The sequence below is a fragment of the Cricetulus griseus genome, chromosome 4 (genome assembly GCF_003668045.3).
Source record: "Cricetulus griseus strain 17A/GY chromosome 4, alternate assembly CriGri-PICRH-1.0, whole genome shotgun sequence".
Taxonomy (NCBI): Eukaryota; Metazoa; Chordata; class Mammalia; order Rodentia; family Cricetidae; genus Cricetulus; species Cricetulus griseus.
Window position 1 is genome coordinate 80,473,419 of NC_048597.1, and position 15,197 is coordinate 80,488,615.

Here is a 15,197-nt window from a genome sequence, read left to right on the forward strand (position 1 = left end):
TTTGGCCTCCACATGCACAGACAAGAGTTCACTCTCTCTCTCTCTCTCTCTCTCTCTCTCTCTCTCTCTCTCTCTCTCTCTCTCTCTCTCACACACACACACACACACACACACACACACACACACACACACACACACACACACGTCAGTTCAGCTCAACAAAATTAGTTCATAGTAACAGAAATCACTCCTAGCAACATGTTTCTTAGTTTCTTTTCCTGTTGTTGTGAAAAGATACCCTAGCATATTGCTTACACAAGAAAAGTTTTGTTTGGCTCCGAGTTTGAGGTCACAATTGTGATCATTATTAAATATATTCATCACATCTTACAAAGCCACTATTCAGGTGGCAATGTTTACTCTCTCCTTGTCTAATTCGTCAGGGTACCTTTTGTCTTCAATGTGGGGGTGCCGGGGTTGTTTGGTTTAGTTTTGGTGTTTCAGGACAGGATTTCTCTGTGTAGCCCTGGCTGTCCTGGAACTCTGTAGACCACAGTGGCCTCAAACTCAGAGATCCACCTGCTTCTGCCTCCCAAGTGCTGGGATGAAAAGTGTACACCATCACTGCCCAGCATGTGTTTTGTATTTTGAGAGCAATTATGTGTCATTAATAAATTATCATCACTAAGAAGCAAAAACATCTCAGTAAAAAATTCACTGCTTTTTAGTGACTTTTCTAGTTAGCAGCAACGAAGATGACTACCTGTGCTTAATAATTTAGCCTTTTGGGTGAAGTTCTCCTTAGAATAGGTCAAAAGCATGAATAATACACAGGTTTGTGAATCATGCAGCCCAGCTGTGCAAATACTAGCCAAAAAAAAACACCTTCTGCACTTACAAAGAGGCTCAAGGCATCTGGATCGGGTGGCTGGGTCACAGTGAAACCAAATCTGGTTCCTGGGAGTCCCAGGTCATGGTTGATGGTATCAAACAACAACACTGCCTGTTACAGTTTACAGTTCTCTTCAGGTTGAACTATGCAGTCCCAAATTCCCTCAAATTTGGAGAAATAAGATGCCTAGCTCTGTGTCCTTTCTCCCTCATGCTCACCAATTCATTCTTGCCCTATTTCTATGTCCTAGCACTTTATTCTTGGTGAGATGAGGATTGTTTTAAAATTTGCTTTATTTTATGCAAGTGAGTGTCGTGTGTGTGTGTGTGTGTGTGTGTGTGTGTGTGTGTGTGTGTGTGTGTGTGTGTGTGTGTGAACTTGCACCTGGTGGATATGAAGGTCAGAAGAGGACATCAGACCTGCTGCAACTGGTTTACATGGTCACCATATGGGTGACCTGGAGAACTGAACTCAGGTCCTCTGCAAGAATAGCCAGTGCTCTTAACTGCTGAGCCATCTCTCCACATTGTTGATGGTTTATCTTGATTGTTAAATTGCTTGATTTAGGAGACCCCTAGGAAGTCCATGAAGCATACCTCTGGGTGAGCCTCTGAGTGGGTTTCCAAAGACAATTGGATGATAGGAACCTTAAGAGCCCTGACCTAGTAGTTTGTTTGGTTTTTGAGACAGGGTTTCTGTGCATATCCCTGGCTGTCCTGGAACTCACTCTGTAGACCAGGCTGACCTCAAATTCACAGAGATCCTACTGCTTCTGCCTCCAGAGATTAAAGGCGTATGCTACCTGTGCCCGGCCTACTACATTTAATCCATGGATGGATTCTAATTTTTCCATGTTGGAGAGAAAACACAGAGACTCATGCATACAAGCCAACCACTGCAACAACAAGCTGTGTTCCCAGCCTTGGGTTCCAATTTTTTTAAGATTTATTTATTTATCAAATATAAATACCTACAGGCCAGAAGAGGGCACCTAATCTCATTACAGATGGCTGTGAGCCACCATGTGGTTGCTGGGAATTGAACTCAGGACCTCTGGAAGAGCAGCCAGTGCTCTTAACCACTGAGCCATCTCTCCAGCCTGGGTTCCTATGTTGAATGAACCATTGGGAGGTAATGGAACTGTAGTTTGGTTAGAGGCAATAAGTCCTTGGGGGAGCATCACTGAGGACACATCTTGCTCTGGCCCCCTGTGTTTCTCTCTGCTTCTTGGCAGCCATGATGTGAATTGCTTTGCTTCATCACACCTTCCGCATCATGATGGACCAACTTGCATAAACTGTGAGTTAAATATCTTCTTTTAAATTGCTTATTGTCAGGCATTCTCTGATAGCAGTGAGAACATTAATTAAAATAATGATCTCACTTCCTCATAGAATCAACTTTTTCTTTTTCTTTCTTTCTTTTTTTTTTTTTTTTAGAGACTGGGTCTTATCATGTAGCCCTAGCTAGCCTGGAACTCACTTTATAGACCAGGCTAGCCTTGAACTCACAGAGATCCACCTGCCTCTGCCTCCTGAGTGCTGGGATTAAAGGTATGTACCACCACATCCAGTAGAATCAACCATTTTTATCCTATCTAAATCCAGCTCCTCCATGTCTACTCTTAGTCCTTTCTTGCTCACTCAAGAATGTTCTCTCCATTTTCTCTCTCCTCTTTATCCTACATCATAATTTTTTGCTCCCTAATAGATCATACTATAGGTGAAAAAAATGAGCAAATGAGAAGACGCTTGGAATTACCAGTCATTAAAAGAGAAATGAATTGAAACACAATGAGACACCACTACACAACAAAAGAAAAAGAAAAAGAAAGATGGTGATGGTGAGAAAGACGGGCCAGTGTCAAATGTGAGAGTGTGGAAAGCCTGAAACTCTTCTTCTGAGTGGACAAGAAATGTATTATCTATGTGACAGACTTTCCTTCCATTCTTTAGCAACTACCTCCTCCTCCTTACTCCTCCTTCTCATTTTTATGCAGTACCTAGGGCCTCACTGTGCTAGGCAAATGCTCTACCACTGAGCCACACCCTAGCCCCTCACTGGGGAATTCTAGGCAGGTGCTCTACCACTGAGCCACACCCCAGCCCCTCACTAGGGAATTCTAGGCAGGTGCCCTAGCACCTTTGATTTTGAGGCAGGTTCTCACTAAGTTGCCTTGAATTCATGGTCTTCTGTCTCAGCTCCCTGGGTCCTGGAAATACAAGCCTGCACTACCCAGATCCAGCTTAACACATTTTGCTTCTTGAAATGAAATTTTCTTTAATACACATTGGCAATGTCTGGAAATGTTCAAGGCACAGCTATCACGTGATATAGCTGTACCCTTCTGGCATCTCCCTTAAGGACTGAGATTCCCACAGCTTGTGTTCCTCCCATCCTGTTAAAGATCCTGTGGATGATAATATCCCATTTGCCATCACTGATGACATTTGCAGGCTTCTTGCTAAGAATTCCTCAAGCAATCAACTAAAACCTTATCCTTGGAGCTTTCCTCTGTCTCACCCACTTGGAGGTCTTTATTCAGTGTATGGATTTTTGACCAAGGGCAAAAAGTATCAGAAGAACACAAAGCTGCTTAGATAAGTAGGAAATGCTATCGGACAAGAGAAACCAAATGCTGTAGAAGGCTGATTTTTTCATGAACAAGAAACATGAGCATCCTCATCTCAATTTCCAGATGGGCTGGAGGCCGCATTTGACAGAGACTCACCTGAGTTAATTAAGAAGAAATTGCCACCAAACCTTATGTCATGAGAGAGGCTGCATCTATTACTCCCAGGGTACCCTTTTATTATCTGTTATCTATGACATAGATGCCCTGGGGAATCTTCTGATATTGGGCAGATATACTCCCAAAACTCAGATCAGAGAGAAAACCATCCCATATGACACTTTTCAAGCAATGAAGGTTGACATCAAAACTTCCAAAGAAGGTCCAGCAAGATGGCTGAATGGGTATAGATCCTTGCTTCCAACACTGCTGGCATGAGTTCAATCCCTGGGGCCCACATGGCAGAAAGAAAGAACCTCCAGGCGCTATGGTGGTGAATGCCTTTAATCCCAGCATTTGGGAGGCAGATCTCCGGGTTCAAGGTCAGCCTGATCTATATAGTGAGTTCTAGCACAACTGGGACTATACAGAGAAACATTATCTTGGGAAAAAAACAAACAAACAGCCTGGTGGTAGTGTTTCATGCCTTTAATCCCAGCACTCGGGAGGCAGAGGCAGGCAGATATCTGTGAGTTCGATATCCCATTTGCCATTACTGATGACATTTGCAGGCTTCTTGCTAAGAATTCCTCAAGCAATCAAGCCTGGTCTACAGAGCTAGTTCCAGGATACCCTCCAAAGCCACAGAGAAACACTGCCTTGAAACCCGGCCCCCCAAAAACCAAACAAAAACAAAAGGACTAACTCCCATGGATTGTCTTCTGGCCACAGGAGCATCATAGCATATATGTACACACAAGCACACATCATAAAATAAATATTTCAAATTTAATTTTTCAGTTTTAAATATGGGAGTGTGGCAATGGCCTGATGAATAACAGTGCTTGCTCCGCACCCACGAGAACAAAGCAGACCTGAATTTGAATCCCCAGAACCCACATAAATGGCTGAGTGTGCCCATAATCCTAGTGCTGGGAGGCAAACACAGGTGAACCTTGATTGCTCAGTGACCAGGATTCCTACCCAAAATGACTGGCTTCCAGTGCAATGAGAGTCACTGTTTCAAAGCAGAAAGATGGAGGGCAATAGTAGAAGACACCCGATGTCTTGCTCTGGCTGCCCCATGTATGTACTTGTGCATATATGTACATATATAGACTCACTTGATTGCAAAACACAGAGAGAGAGAGAGAGAGACAGTGAGTGAGAGAGAGAGAGAGAGAGAGAGAGAGAGAGAGAGAGAGAGAGAAATTCTAGAGATCTGGGAGATATATCACAGCCTAATTCACACAATCATTGTAAAGCTTCAGTAGCCTGGAATCGATAGGTTTACAGACTGGAATACAGCACTGTGGCTTTTCCAGCTTTCTGGCCTTAGGAAACTCATGCCATTTTGGTTTTGTTGTTATTGTTTTGAGACCTGATGTCATGTATCCCAGGCTAGTCTTAAACTCTTTATGTAGGATGACCTTGATTTCCTAACCTCCCTGCTTCTCCTTGCTTTCCTCCTGACCCGGGGTGGTTTCTGAAAGACCTCAAATTTAGGGTCCAAGGGGGACACTGAAGTGAATTGTCATTTTGGTAAGAAATTAATTAAAGGCTGGTCAGCAGTGGCACACGTCTTTAATCACAGCACTTGGGAGGCAGAGGCAGGTGGATCTCTGTGAGTTCAAGGCCAGCCTGATCTACAAAGTGAGTTCCAGGACAGGTTCCAAAGTTACACAGAGAAACCCTGTCTCAAAGAAAGAAAAGAAAAGAAAGAAGGAAGGGAGGAAGGAAAGAAAGAAAGAAAGGAAGAAAGAAAGAAAGAAAGAAAGAAAGAAAGAAAGAAAGAAAGAAAGAGGAGAAAGAAATTAATTAGAACAGCTATTAATGCCACATGGACATATAGACAGCTGAATGGACAAGGCTCTGAGGAGAATTCAGGCTTTGACGCCATAAGTAAACAAACAGTATGTTGAGGTCTCTGAGTAGATGTGGGAGGGGGGCTCTTCTTATAGACCTCAGTGAAGGGGAGAGGTTTTATAGCAGAACCCTGCACCCAGGGTCTACTTTCCAGGCAGCAATGGGAGGGGGGAGAACCTCCTGAGGAGGAGGAGCACCTTTAGTTGGGGTTTACCCATTATGGGGGCGGGCATGCTTTGCCACTCCAAATCACCTTCTGGTGTCTGAGGAGTCTGTCACCAGCAGGGAGCCCAGAACTTGAGGGCTGGAGTGGACATCACAATCCCCTCGTAGGCATTAGCCAAAGTCAACAGGGAGGCTGAGCATGGCTCACAGTGGCTTGATACACACTCTGCTCTGGTGCTCTGCTCTGCAAATTCTAGCTGCTTTGACCTGCCCAGATTCATCTTGCTGTACCTTGGGAGGACACAGGCTTCCTGGGCTGCCGATCCTCGAATCTCAGCCTTGAACTCTTCACCTCTCCAGCTTCCCGACCATTGTGACTTCCACTTACAGATCCAACTTTGTAGGTGTTTAAGTCAGAAGGATGTGTAAGACTTTTCTATGATAAGTTCTCAAGAGAAGCAACATAAAAGCAGGCACTTTGGCTGGACTGTGGCTCACTTGGCAGAGTGTCTGCCCAGCATGGATGAAGTCTGTAATCCTAGCACTCACCAGATAGAGGCAGAACAGAAATTCAAGGTTGTCCTTGGCTAAATAGGACATTTGAGGCCAGCCTGAGCTACACAAGACCCTATGTTTAAAAGGGGGGGGGGGCTGGAGATACCGTTCAATGTTCAGAGCACGGACTGCTCTTCCAGAGGACCTGGGTTCAATTCCCAGCACTCCCATGGCAGCTCACAATTGTAACTTCACTCCCAAGGGATCTGACACCAATGCACATAAAATAAATTATAGGAAAAAATTGTAATGTGAATTTTATTTTTCTAATTGTATGTGTGCAGAACATTGATTTCCTGAGAAATTCTGACCAATCTCCTTCTGCCGTTGTTTGCTGGGTAAATCTTACAGCTGCTTGTAGAGGTCAGAAAAGACAGCAGGTCACAGCCCTGCATGGCACTGTAGCAGAGGGATGGGGTGTGTGTGTTTAAAGTAAGATTCCCTTCACAGAACCACAATTTGAAGTAAAAGCAAATGACATTAAAAGCATTCACATTAGGATTGTCTGGTGAAGAGCCAAGGTGGAAAGACTTGGTTGTGTTTCTGGGATCCGGAACACTCTAGCTGAGGTCAGAGTCATTAAATTCTTCTTTTCCGAAGCTGGGCCTTCAGCTCAAGTGTCTCATAAAATATATTTTTGCACTCCGGTGGGCACAACAGTGTGTGTGTGTGTGTGTGTGTGTGTGTGTGTGTGTGTGTGTGTGTGTGTTTGTGTGTGTTACTTCATAGTATTTTCTTACTTTTTAGGCAGCTACGGGGATGGAACCCAAGGCCTTCCTCTTGCCAGGCAGGTGCTCTACCACTGAGCCACACTCCAGCCCCTCACTGGGGGATTCTAGGCAGGGGCTCTACCTCCAAGCCATGTCCCCAGCCCATTAAAACATTTTGAATTTATATATAATAATTGTTCACATTGTGATATTTTGCTACTGTGTTAATCATATTAATTAGCATATCTATCACTTGAAACATATATCATTATTAAGGGTTATCATTAGCCTAACAAAGTTTACTATAGAAGAAATTGATTACTGCACTGATCTACAAATATGATTCTCACAGTGGTAAAGCTATTCCAGCAGTGGAGAAAACTACTGACAAATACATAGGAAAATACATACTGACACAAGAATAAAACTAACTTGGCTGCAGTGGCTCATAGCTTAGGAGATGGAGGAAGGAGTATCAGCAGTTCAAAGCCAACCTCAGCTACACAGCAAGTTCAAGGCCAGCCTTTGTTAAATGTCATCCTAGTTCAAAGTAAAAAATAGAAAGACAAAAAGGAAGAAGAAAAGGACATTAGACTTTATCGTGGCATCAAAGGTTATTGCTGTGATGTTTGAATGTGTGTTCACAGCCTCATATACCCCTGACTACAGCAACACTGGAGACTTAATAATACATAGGTTGGAATTGCCTTTTGCTTAAGAAGACTTGTTCCAGAGAGGTAGTTTGTTTTTAGTCTAAAGCCAAATAACTCGAGAGAGAGATAGGTACATGGTGGTTGCTTCAACTCGGTGTACATTAAAAACAGCTGAGCAGAGCTCCAGGTGTGGCTGAGTAGTGGAAGGCTTGCCCAGAATCCCTCCATGAAGGGTTTCTATTGCCGTGATAAAACACCATGACCAAAATCAACTGGAGGAGGAAAAGGCTTATTTCTGTTTACAGTTCTTTTTTTTAAGATTTTATTTATTATATATACAACATTCTGCTTCCATGTATATCTGCACACCAGAAGAGGGCCCCAGGTCTCATAACCAATGGTTGTGAGCCACCATGTGGGTTCTGGGAATTGAACTCAGTACCTCTGGAAGAGCAGTCAGTGCTCTTAACCTCTGAGCCATCTCTCCAGCCCCTTCTGTTTACAGTTCTACATCACAATCCATCATGGAGGAGGTCAGGGCAGGAACTCAAGCAGGACAGGAACCTGGAGGCAGGAGCTGATGCAGAGGCCATGGAGGAGTGCTGCTTATTGGCTTGCTCCTCCTGGCTTGCTCAGCCTGCTTGCTTTTTTTTTTGGTTTTGGTTTTTGGTTTTTCGAGACAGGGTTTCTCTGTCTTGCTTTGGAGCCTGTCCTGGGACTTGCTCTGTATACCTGGCCTCAAACTCACAGAGATCCGCCTGCCTCTGCCTCCCTAGTGCTGGGATAAAAGGCATGTGCCACCAATGCCAGGCTCAGCCTGCTTTCTTACACAACCCAGGATCAACTGCCCAGGAGTGGCCCTACTCACAGTAAGCTGGGTCCTCCCACATTAATTATTAATTAAAGCAATACCCCTCACCAAACTTGGTTACAGGCCAGTCTTATGGAAGAAGTTTCTCAACTAAGATTACCTCTTTCCACATATATCTAGGTTTTCGTTTCATTGAAAAAACCAACCAGTCTAGAGGGGCGATTTTGTGTTGTATAAAAAAGAAAGTTCAACCTCTTCAGCCATCAGAGAAATACAAATGGAAGCTACATTGGGATTCCATCTCACTCCCCCTTGACTTGCCATCATCAGAAATCAGAAGGCTTAATTGGGCAATGGTGGTGCACGCCTTTAATCCCAGCACTTGGGAGGCTGAGGCAGGGGGATCTCTGTGAGTTTGAGGCCAGCCTGGTCTACAGAGTGAGTTCCAAGACAGCCAGGACTACACAAAGAAACCCTGTCTTTAAAAAAAAAAAAAACATTTTTTAAAAATTAGGAGGAGGGGAGGGAGGTGGAACTGGGATTGACATGTAAAACAATCTTGTTTCTAATTTAAATTAAAAATGGAGAAAAAAATCAGGAGGAGCACTTGCTATGTAATCATGAAGACCAGAGTTTGAATCTCAGTACCCATGTGTCAAGATGCATTTCCAGGACACGCCTGTAGCCCAGCTTCAAAGGGCTGAGAATAGCAGCGTCACTGGGACCAGCCTAGCTAAGAAAGCACAGTTGTACCCCTAGATTCAGGGAGAGACCCTGTCTCAAAGCAAATAGGTATAGGTTGGTATGAGAACACCCAATATCCTCTTCTGCCCATAGGCATGCACACCTACACACATGTGCATGTCCACACACACATAGCAGATAAGTCACAGAGGGGTAACTGGGTTGGAGAGATGTTTCATTGGTTGAAACTAATTGTTTCTCTTGCATAGGACCGGGATTTGATTCCCAGAACCCACAATGTTGTCTCACAACCATCTGTAATTCCAGTTTCCAGAAAGGGGTGGGGAAGAGAACCAATAAAATAAAATCTTTTTTTTTTGAGATAATGTCTCACTCTGTAGACCTGGCTAGCCCAGAACTTGGTATCTTGGCATGACTCAATCAATGTCTCTGTCTCTGTCTCTGTCTCTCTGTCTCTGTGTCTGTGTCTTTCTCTCTCTCTGTCTCTCTCTCTGTCTCTGTCTCTCTGTCTCTGTCTCTCTCTGTCTCTGTCTCTCTGTCTCTCTCTGTCTCTCTCTCTCTCCCTCTCTCTCTCAAACAAAAAGCCAGATATTATGATTCAAACCTGTAATCTCAGTCCTTAAGAGGGCAAGGCAATAGGCTTTCTTGAGACCAGAATTTCGAATCCAACCTCGGCTATAAAGCAGGCCCCTGTGTCATAAAAAAAAAAAAAAAAAAAAAAATTCCACACATGGATGTTCTTCCCCTGCACAGTTGGTTTTGCCATCAAATCCTACAGGAAGGGAGCATCCCTCACCAGGTCCACCAGGGGGCACCATTGTCATGGAACTGAGTCCCGTCTATTGGTCCTCGCTCCTTAGCTCAGCGGTACCGCTTTGCCCCTTTTATTCGGGAGCCCTCTCCTCTCAGCCAGTTTATACCCAGTGACCCCACCCCCTCTTTTGTCACCACTTTCACCCAAGAACAAGCTCCTTTCCAGGGCGGATCGTCTTGTGGAATTTTTTCCTGGCCCTCCCTCCAAGAGTTAATCAGGTTCCTTTTGTTGGTGTTACGGCCCGTTGGGTTGACATAATTTTGTGACCTAAATGATTTCCTGCTGTCTCTAATACCATGTCCTAGTTACCTCTGGAGAGCGTTTATGAGGGTCAGGTGGGATCATATGTGGACAGTATCTTATATACCTGTACTGGCTGGTTTTGTGTGTCAACTTGATACAAGCTATAGGATCATCAGAGGAAGGAGCCTCCGCTGAGGAAATGCCTCCATGAGATCCAGCTGTGAGGCCTTTTCTCTTTATGCGATCAATGGTGGAGGGCCCAGTCCATGGTGGGTGGTGCCATCCCTGGGTTGCTGGTCTTGGTTCTATAAGAAAGTAGACTGAGCAAGCCAGTGAGCAGCACCCTTCATGACCTCTGCATCAGCTCCTGCCTCCAGGATCCTGCCCTGGTTGAGTTCCTGTCCTGACTTCCTTCAATGATGAACAGCAATGCTGAAGTGTAAGCCTAATAAACCCTATGCTCTCCAAATTGCTTTTTGGTCATGGTGTTTTGTCAAAGCAATAGAAACCCTAAGACAATACCTACGCTGGGAGCTGGAGGGCTCAGTGATTAAGAGCACTGGCTGTTTTTGCAGAGTTTGATTCCCAGCACCTGCATCTGGTAGCTCACAACCAATTGCAACACCAGCTCCAATAAATCCAACATCCTTGAACACTCATATTAATATGCATAAACTCTCTCTCACACACACATACACATAAAAAAATAAAAGTAGCCAGACAGTAGTGGTGCACAGCTTTAATCCCAACACTCAGGAGGCAGAGACAGGTGGATCTCTGTGAGTTCCAGGACAGCCAAGGATACACAGAGAAACCCTGTTTTGAAAAACCAAATAACCAGGTGTTGGTGGTACATGCCTTTAATCCCAGAACTTGGGAGGCAGAGGCAGGCAGATCTCTGTGAGTTCGAGGCCAGCCTGGTCTTCAAAGAGAGTTCCAGGACAGTCTCCAAACCAAACCTACAGAGAAACTCTGCTTCAAAAAAAAAAGAAAGAAAGAAAGAAAGAAAGAAAGAAAGAAAGAAAGAAAAGATAAGAACCCCCCCAAAGAAAAACTAGATAGATAGATAGATAGATAGATTGATAGATAGAAAAATAAGAGTAAGAATCTTTTTAGAAAATATGTAAACTGTGATGGTGGTGATGGAGCTCAAACTCACTACTCTGAAGCTTTAAACAGTCCCGGTCTGGGGGGGGAGGTAAAGTGCTTGTCACAAAAATGTGAGGACCTGCACTCATGTTATCAGTGCCCACATAAATGTAAGCTGGGCATAAAAGCTTCCTTGTAATTCCAGCACCCTGGAGGTGGAGATGGGGGATCCCCAGACAAGCTGGCTAGCTAAACAAGGCTACCTGGCAAACTCTAGGTTCAGATGTCTCAGTACATAAGATGGATAGTCACAGGGAAAGACACCTGATGTCAACCATGCAGGCTCACAATAGCACATGTACCCATAAACATGGATACACACCATACCCCCATGCACATACCCCCCACAACCATACCCTCCACACAACATACCCTCATCCACACCATAGCCCAGCACATACCATACCCCCAACCATAACCCCACACACAACATACCCACCCATACATCATACCCTCCAACGGTACTCCCATATACACATACCCCATACACAAACACCATACCCCACACACACCTTCACACACCGTACCCCCCCAACACACACACACACAACCATACCCCATACACAAACACCATACCCCAACACACACACATGCACAAACTCACACACATACGGCCTTCTTAGTCATAGCACACTTCATGAATCCCAGTTTTCCAGAAGAGGTAATGCATGTATAGGACCTGAGCTGATGAGTCACCTGGGCATAAAAGCCTGAAGGCGTCATAACTGATATTGAGGTGGCCACTCATGAAACTCAGTTTATGGATGCTCACCCAGCCTGAATGCGGGCTCTGTGACACCAAATATTCCAATTTTGCTAGAGAATCTGGAAATACAGGGTTTTCTTCCCATAGAAGTCTCCAAATACTTCAGTATTTGCAGCTTGTCACAGATTTTTCTAGCTCTTGTACACTCTCAACAAATCTATACTCTATACACTGATATCCACTGGAGGGCGCCACTTTGAACCTCTGGTGGAATCTCAATGGCTAACAGTAAATACCACAGGACAACCACCATGAGAATGGCCGTGTGTGTGTGTGTGTGTGTGTGTGTGTGTGTGTGTGTGTGTGTGTGTGTGTGTGTGTGTGTGTGTACATATGTGTACATGTAGAGTTCAGGGGTCAATGTCCAGTGTCTTCCTCTACCACATGTCATTATTTTGTGGACAGAGTCTCTCCCAGAACCTGAGGCTCACCAATTCAGCGACGTTGGCTGGCCTGTAGAGCCCCACAGATCCCCTTGTCTTCACCTCACCGGCACTGAGGTTACAAGTGTGTGCTGCCAAGCTCATAGTTTTTAAAAATGTGTCTCTGTGTGTGTGTGTGTGTGTCTATGTGAGTGAATACCATGTGTACACGGGTGCCCAGGGATCTACTGAAGCTGAATTTACAGGCAGTTGTGAATTGTATGTGGGTGCTGGGAACAAAACCAGACCCTCTGCAAGAGCAGGGAGTGCCCCCCTTAACTTCGGAACCACGTCTCCAGCCCCATGCTCTGCTGTTTTACTTGGGCACTGGGTACCAAACTCAGATCCCCATCTTATGTGGCAAGTACTCTACCACCCAGCTATCTCCTCAGCTCCTCCTGGAAGATTGTGAAACATGTTTAAACTTTATTTGTGTGTGGTAGGGGGCATGAATGCTGTGGCACACCCGTGAGTGCCAAGGACAAGGATCCCTTGGAACTCACATGGAGAGAGTCAGTTCTCTCGTACCATGTGGGTTCTGGGGAACGTGGGTCGTCAGGCCTGGTGGCAAGCTCCTTCACCTGCTTTGCCCTCTCACCTGCCCGTGGCAGTCCTTTACCAAGCAGTAGAGGCATCAATAACTTCCATGAAAGCCTCCACTCAGGCTTGCACACAGCAGTATCATATTCCCCGCTCTGCCTCCATCCTGGCACTGCTAATCCAGAGTATCAGCAGATGACAGCTCATTGCACCTCACCCAACCAGACAGGGTGACAGGTTGACCTCACTGTCCTACAGCTGGTGTCCTGGTCCTTCTGTGTCAGGGAAGCGGCTTGTCCTCACAGCTCAGTTAATAAGAGCCCAGGATGCTGGAGCTAGGTGGGGTTTGAAAGTCCTGGAGGCTCAGTTCTTCACACCCACCCAGTGAGTGTGATCACGGCTGCAGGAGCTAAAATAGATGTGCTTGGCAGGGGCTCACCTAAGGTGGTAAAATGGGACTTCGCATGCCCCGCTGAGGTGTACGTGCAAAAGGAAGCTAGGCATTGCACACCCCTCCCCCACGTATATCCAGCAGGAAGGAAGGAATTGACATTATCATTTACATCTTATTTAGTTATTTATTGTGTGTGTCTAGTTCAGAGTACATCTTGCAGGAGTTGGTTTCTCTTTCTACCCTGTGGGCCCTTGGGACCAAACTCAGGTTGTCAAGTTTGGCACCAAGTGCCTTTACCAGGTGACACATCTTGCCAGCTCTGTTTAATATTATATCATTATTGTTATTAATATCTATGTGCGTGGCATATGTGTTTACATGTATGTTGTGTGCCCGTGAATGTGCATGTGTGTGCACATACGTGTGGAGGCCAGTGGGACTGACAGAAGGTGTCTTCCTTGATCACACTTCTTCTAAATACTAAGGATGGGTCTCTGACTTGAACCCAAGCTTGCCAATTTGGTCTAGTTAGTCAGGAGGTTTTCGTACTTGCCTGGCATTTACCTGGGTACTGAGGATCTGAACTCAGGTCCTCTCGCTTGTGTGGCAAGTGATTTGGCCACCAAACCATCTCTCCAGCCCCAGAGGGGACTTTTTTGTTTGCTCATTTATTTATTTGGTGTGTTGGTGTGCATGGATGTCCCGCGCAATCGCCTCGCCAGCAAGAACGACACAGGACATTCGGATCCTTCTGCAGTAAAGCTTTAATGCGTCTTGAGAGGAGAGCATAAGCTTACCAGAGCGGAGACCCCGAGCCAAGAATCCCGTCCCCTAATAAAGGCTGGCAACCGCCGCCTCGGACGTGTCACCCCATGATTGGCTGCAGCTCATAGGCCATATGACGCCACGGAATAGGCAGAGATCAAGGAATGGAAAATTACCCAGCGCCTGCGCAAAAATCTTATTTACATTCAGTGCCTGCAGGCGCCATCATTGTAATGGAGAATGCAGGGACGGCTCCCTACACATGGATGCATGTGCAAGTGTGTGTGTGTGTGTGTGTGTGTGTGTGTGTGTATGTAGGCCAGAGGAAGACTTCAGATATTACTCAAGAACTCTGGCCACTTTGTTTGTGAGACAGAGTCTCTCATTGGTGTAGAACTCACCTGTTAGGCTCTGCTGGACCCTCCTATTCCCACCTACTTGATGCTGGGATTACAAGTCCATTCCACCGTGCCTGGCTTTTTAAAATGTGAATTCTAGGGACTGAACTCAGGCTTTATGCTTCCAAGGACACACCCATATGTGTGTACATGTACACACACACAAGAAGGTTGACTGAGTGACAAGACGTGAGGTTGCATCCACCCTATCCCAGTACAGGTACCCTGGACACGTTAGAAACTAGCAGGTCATCTCACATCTGCAGGCGGCCAGAATAGCTTCCGTGTCTTCCAGGAAGTTATCAGTAAGTGCCGTGGCTTGTTAGAATGGAACAGGTTTGAGTGGGTTTCTTTGCTTTGGGGTCCCTGGTCTGCCACTGGGGGCTCTCAGCACTCATAGTAGAGAGTATCAGGTATACCAATGAGGGAAGAAAGAGAGGAGCGCTCCCCCACACACACACATACAGTCTGGGGACAGGATATCTCCTCTTAGCCACCATCGCTTATGAATGGATAAATACACACACACAAAATCAATAACAATTTTAATAATAATAATAAAAACAAGGTGGATGACATCTAAGGAATCACAGCCCAGGCAGGCCTTAAACTGAGTATGTAACTGAAGATGGCCTTGAATTTCTGACCCTCCTGCCTCTATCTCCCAAGCTCTAGAAT